Source organism: Trichechus manatus, unplaced genomic scaffold (genome assembly GCF_000243295.1).
Source record: "Trichechus manatus latirostris isolate Lorelei unplaced genomic scaffold, TriManLat1.0 scaffold00202, whole genome shotgun sequence".
Taxonomy (NCBI): domain Eukaryota; kingdom Metazoa; phylum Chordata; class Mammalia; order Sirenia; family Trichechidae; genus Trichechus; species Trichechus manatus.
In genome coordinates this window covers 1,789,649-1,795,987 of record NW_004444138.1, presented here as the reverse complement: position 1 = coordinate 1,795,987, position 6,339 = coordinate 1,789,649, and the positions used below count along the sequence as shown (strand labels likewise).

At 40.7% G+C, this 6,339-nt stretch overlaps 1 pseudogene; it reads right to left on the bottom strand.

The window, feature by feature from the left end:
• Positions 1–3,401: 3,401 nt before the first annotated feature.
• On the bottom strand, positions 3,402–5,314 carry LOC101359323 (MKI67 FHA domain-interacting nucleolar phosphoprotein-like; annotated as a pseudogene).
• Positions 5,315–6,339: the final 1,025 nt, after the last annotated feature.

The window sequence follows — 6,339 nt, the reverse complement described above, 5'->3', positions numbered from 1 at the left end:
AAATGCTAATTTGGGTGAGTGGTTACACAAACCAATCAGATAGTAGTGAATTCAGGTAAAAGTAGGGACAACCATTTGAAATAGCACACATTTGGAAAAACAGGGCTAGAATTAATACTACAGTGAGAAATAAACAATCCAAAGCCTAGAGCCAATAAGGTTATGGTCTACCTTCAATAATCAAAAAACCAAAAAAATCAAACCCATTGCCATTAAATTGATGCCGACTGATAGTGACCCTATAGGACAGAGTATAACTGCCCTACAGGGTTTCTAAGGCTGCAATATTTACAAAAGCAGACCGCCACATCTTTCTCCCTCAGAGTGGCTGTTGAGTTTGAATGCTCAACCTTCAATAAGCAGCTGAGCGCTTAACCACTGTGCCACCAGGGCTTCTTCAATAATCAAAGCCATTCATCAATTCAGAAACAGTGACACTGTTTATCTTGAGGAATACAATTCACAAAGGGAAAGGAGATTTTTACACAAACCTTTAGAAGATCTCTTCGGAGAAAAGTGTAACTTTGTAGAGGCAGATAGATAACACTTCAATATTGCTTGATTTTTTTTTTTTTTTTTTTTTGATGACAGGGTGAATTAGTAAGAAAAACATACAGGTTTTAGCAGCTCCTTTCCCTAAAGAAAGGTCAGCATTAAGTTTTTAAAGTCCACTTAGAAAGGCCTCCTCTGGAATGAAGAGAAGCATCTGGAGATGGCCTGAGGTTAAGTTAGACCAGTGCATAAGAGATCCAAATGGACTGAACATGATTCAGGAACTAAAAGAACAGGGTATTTCTTCCACCACCTGCTACCTGAGCTAGTACTACCTCATTCATTAAAAAAAAAAAAAAAGTAACATACTCCATTTTGAAAAATGATATCACTCTCTGAAACAGCAGATAAGATTGGGTAGACTGATTTTGGAACCTATTACACTGCCACAGTAGTCAAAATGGCCTGGTACTGGTATAACAACAGATACATAGACCAATGAAACAGAAATGAGAATCCAGACATAAATTCATCCTCCTATGAGCAGCTAATATTTGACAAAGGCCCAAAGCCCGTTATATGGGGAATAGACAGTCTCTTTAACAAATGATGCTGGCATAACTGGATATCCATCTGCAAAAAAAAAAATGAAATAAGACCCATACCTCACATCATGCGCAAAAACTAACTCAAAATTGATCAAAGACCTAAAAATAAAATCTAAAATGAAAAAGATCACGGAAATAAGAATAGGAACAACACTAGGAGCCCTAATAGATGGCATAAACAGAATACAAAACATTACTAACAATGCACAAACACCAGAAGAGAAACTCGATAACTGGGAGTGCCTAAAAATCAAACACTTCCGCACATTAAAAGACTTCACCAAAAGAGTAAAAAGACAATCTACAGACAGGGAAAAAAAATTTTGACTACAACATATCCCATCAGGGTCTAATCTCTAACATTTACAAGATACTGCAAAACCCCAACAACAAAAAGACAAGTAACCCAATTAAAAAATGGGCAAAGGATATGAATAGGCACTTCACCAAAGAAGACGTTCAGGCGGCCAACAGATACATGAGGAAATGCTCATGATCATTAGCCATTAGTGAAATGCACATCAAAGCTACAATGAGATATCATCTCACCCCAACAAGGCTAGCATTAATCCAAAAAACACAAAACAATAAATGTTAGAGAGGTTGTGGAGAGATTGGAACACTTCTAAACTGCTGCTGGGAATGTAAAACCATTTAGGAAATCGATTTGGTGCTTCCTTAAAAAGCTAGAAATAGAAGTACCATATGATCTAGCAATCCCACTCCTTGAAATATATCCTAGAGAAATAAGAGCCATCACATGAGTAAATATATGCACACCCATGTTCATTGCAGCACTGTTCGCAATAGCAAAAAGATGGAAACAACCTAGGTGCCCATCAACGGACAAATGAATAAACAAATTATGGTATGTCCACACAATGGAATACTACTCAAAGATAAAGAACAACGATGAATCCACGAAACATCTCATAACATGGATGAATCTGGAAGGCATTATGCTGAGTGAAATTAGTCGCAAAAGGACAAATATTGCAGAAGACCACTATTATAAGAACTCAAGAAAAGGTTTAAACACAGAAGAAAACATTCTTTGATGGATATGAGTGTAGGGTGGGAGGAGAGGGGTATTCACTAACTAAATAGTAGACAAGAATTATGTTAGGTGAAGGGAAGAACAACACACAATACAGGGGAGGTCAGCACAACTGATCTAAACCAAAGCTAAGAGGTTACCTGAATACAACCACACATTTTGAGGGACAGAGTAACAGAGGCATGAGTCTGGGGACCATGGTTTCAGGGGACATCTAGGTCAATTGGCATAACAAAGTCGATTAAGAAAATGTTCTGCATCCTACTTTGGTGAGTGGCATCTCGGGTCTTTAAAGCTAGTGAGTGGCCATCTAAGATGCATCAATTGGTCCCAACCCACCTGGAGCAAAGGAGAATGAAGAACACCAAAGACACAAGCAAAATATTAGCCCAAGAGACAGAAAGGGCCACATAAACCAGAGACTCCATCAGCCTGAGACCAGAAGAACTAGACGGTGCCCAGCTACCGCCAATGACTGCCCTAACAGGGAGCACAACGGACAGTCCCTGACGGAGCAAGAGAAAAGTAGGGTGCAGAACTCAAATTCTAGTAAAAAGACCAGACTTAATGGTCTGACTGAGACTGGAGGAACCTGGGAAGACATGACCCCCAGACTCTCTGTTAACCCAGAATTAAAACCATTCCCGAAGGCAACTCTTCAGACAAAGATTAGACTGGACTATAAAACATAAAATGATACTCGTGAAGAGTGTGCTTCTTAGTTCAAGTAGATACACGAGAATAAATGGGCAGTTTCTGTCCAGAGGCGAGATGAGAAGACAGAAAGCAACAGGAGCTGGTTGAATGGACCCGGGAAATCTGGGGTGGAAAGGAGGAAGGAGTGAGCTGTCACAGTATAGGGAGAGCAACTAGGGTTACATAACAATGTATGTATAAATTTTTGTATGAGAAACTAACTTGAGCTGTCAACTTTCACTTAAAGCACAATAAAAAAAAAAGATTGGGTAGAAAACACTATTTTTTTTAACTGTTGTTTTTTGCATACAAATAACTGTAGGAAGTTTATTTGCTGGTCATTGACCAGCAACTACGGCCAACTATGAAATACGCAAAGGAAACCAGAGGAGATTAAACGGCAAAGAGGCAGCATGAGCAGGCCATTGCAAGCTCCTTGTATTTCAGCAAGGGTAGGCAAGCCAGAACTACCAACTGCTTTTACTTAAACCAGTGTTTTTCTTCCAAAAATTGTGCCAATGTCTGCATATCATTGCACCTAGTAAAATTTAAAGAGTCAGCCCTAATAACAAAATCACATTTTTCAGAAAAATGTTATACATAATACATTCAGAATGAGTGTTTGCTTTTTCTTTTTCTTCTTTTTTTCTCTGAACATGTTGTGTAGGTGTTTGTGTCTCTTGTATTTCTTCTTTTACACCAACTACAGGTTGTTTCAAAATTACGTCATTATCTTCATTATCATCATTCATTTCAGCCACTTCAGATTTTTGCCTCTTGGAAAATGTTGGTGTACAAACTGCTGCGGAGCCCTGGCTACTCAGTCTCCTCAGGAGTGCTAGGAGTACTTGAAACCTTTTCCTTGTTATAGGTAAAACCTGACTGTCTTAGTCATCTAGTGCTGCTTTAACAGAAGTACCACAAGTGGATGGTTTTAACAAAGAGAAGTTTATTTCCTTACAGTAAAGTAGGCTAAAAGTCCAAATTCAGGGTGTCAGCTCCAGGGGAAGGCTTTCTCTCTCTCGGCCTTCTCATCAGTGTTCCCCCGGACTAGGTGCTTCTCAGCGCAGGGACCCCGGTCCAAAGGATGCGCTCTGCTCCCGGCACTGCTTTCTTGATCATATGAGGTCTCCCTGTCTCACTGCTCACTTCTGTCTTTTATATCTCAAGAGATCGCCTCAGGACACAGTCCAGTCTTATAGATCAGGTCCTGCCTTACTAACACAACTGCCACCTATCCTCCCTTATTAACATCATAGAGGCAGATTTACAACATACAGGCAAATCACACAGTACCAGGAATCATGGCCTAGCCAAACTGATACACACATTTTTGGGGGGACATAATTCAAACCATGACACTATTTGTAGAGTTCTGAAAAGCAGTGTTTGAAACATTTCCTTTTTTCTTTTTTGATAAAATCAATGGCGGAAAACTATAAACTATTCCTTTTTTAGCTAACTTCTTCCTGAGTAATTTTTCTTTGTTTTTATATAGCATCTCCATCCCTAGCTTTTCTGTAGGTGTCTATTTCTTATTATACCGTTTTACTGCTGGATATGATGGCTTTGAAAATGGAACCCCCCAGTCTTTGAAAACTTCTTCATGTACTTTTTCAGACAGCATAAAATCACACTTTAAGAGTCTTTCACCAAAAAGGTAGTTGTTCATTGTTTCAGCAACTATCTTGGCAACATCATCAGACTCAAACTCCACAAAGGCATAAACCAAAAAAAACCGAACGTGTTGCCATGGAGTCTGTTCTGACTCATAGCGACCTCACGGGACAGAGTAGAACAGCCCCATAGGATTTCTAAGGAGCAGCTAGTGGATTCGAACTGCTGACCTTTTGGTTAGCAGCTGAGCTCTTAATCACTGTGCCACCAGCGCACCCATGAAGGCATAACCCATTGCCCCAATGAGTCGATTCCAACTCATAGTGACCCTATAGGACAGAGTAGAATTGCCCACAGGGTTTTCAAGGAGCGGCTGGCAGATTCGAACTGCTGAATTTTTGGTTAGCAGCGCAGCTGTAGCTCTTAACCACTGTACCACGAGGGATCCCCACAAAGGCATAGTCTTTGCTATTTCCAGTTTTTTTACTTCTGGACAATACGAGTCTTATAACAGTGCCAAACTGGGAGAAATATGGCTTCAGTTAGGGTTATTCGAAAAGGCCTCAAGGTACGTGGCCCACATAGACTACTCCAGGAATAAGTTTTTCTTGTTCCATAAGAGGATCCCAAGGCTGACCATCGTAAACCTCCAGGTCTAGTGGAAAACTTGACCTGCGCCACCAGTGGGAAGCCCCCGGGGTACCAGCTCATAAGGACGCTTCCTGATTCAGTAGGGCTCCTGCTTGGGGAGATGCTGGGTCTGTGCCACCTGCTTCTGAAACTTGGCCTGCTCCTGCAGGTTCAGTGACAGGAACGACTTAGTAGGACCAGCAAAATCCTCCATGTGCAAAACACCCAAGCCAAAGTGCTTGTCTTATACTAGGAATCATGACCTAGCCAAGTTGCTACACACATTTTTTGGGGGACACAATTCAATCCATGACAGTGCTCCACACAGAACTCCTGGAAATGAGAGGCCATCAGCTCCCCAACACTATTCCTTTTAAAGTGATCTTACATGGTAGTGGGAAAATTTTTCTTCCTTCTCTCCTTCTCCAAGGCATCACTGCCAACAGCAGGTGACATAAAACACAGTCTAATCAAGTCCTTTATGCCTTTTCTTCCTATTGCAAAAAAAAAAAATATGATAACTACAAAACAGTAGAGTTTCTGTCACAGGGTGGAAACCCCAGATTTTGCTGGGCATGACTCGTCACAGCCAATAAACAAAAAGCCGAGATGGAAGATCAGAAAGGCACCTTTATTTCATTCCGCAAGGAAAGGAACAGTCGGGGCTGCTGCCTCCGAGACTACTCGCACGCAGCTTGGGGAGGCGGGTTTCTACAGAGAGCAGACAAGGAGATATAAATTTATCATGAAGATTCAGGATTGAACTTCATGCAGGTGGCCAGAGCTTGAGGATGAATATACATTTTCTTTAGACAAGGGTTCGATTCTCCAGGATGGAGGAAGAGGTTGATTTTCATTCATTAGCATGTTAACTCTCCACCCAGAGGCAGGGTGATTATATATATTGTGTTTTCGAAATTTTCAAAATCTTCTCTTAAAGTATGTAAATACCCTGTTAAGGACTGATAGAGATCTGTGCATGTCTTTAAATTTACTTCTGAATCTTGGAGAGTTTGACACATCCGATGAAAATGCTGCAATATATTATTCCACATAACCCACATAAATACATACTCTAGTGTTTACACTTTGTTGGCAATGTTTTCAGCTTCTCTTTTGATATCTCCTTTTTGTGTCTGGTCTTCAGCAATACTTTCTAAGGCATCTAGAATCTGAGTGTATGATTCCAGGATTGCACTCATTGCTATGGCATGCGCTTCCCAGCGTGTATTAGAAAGA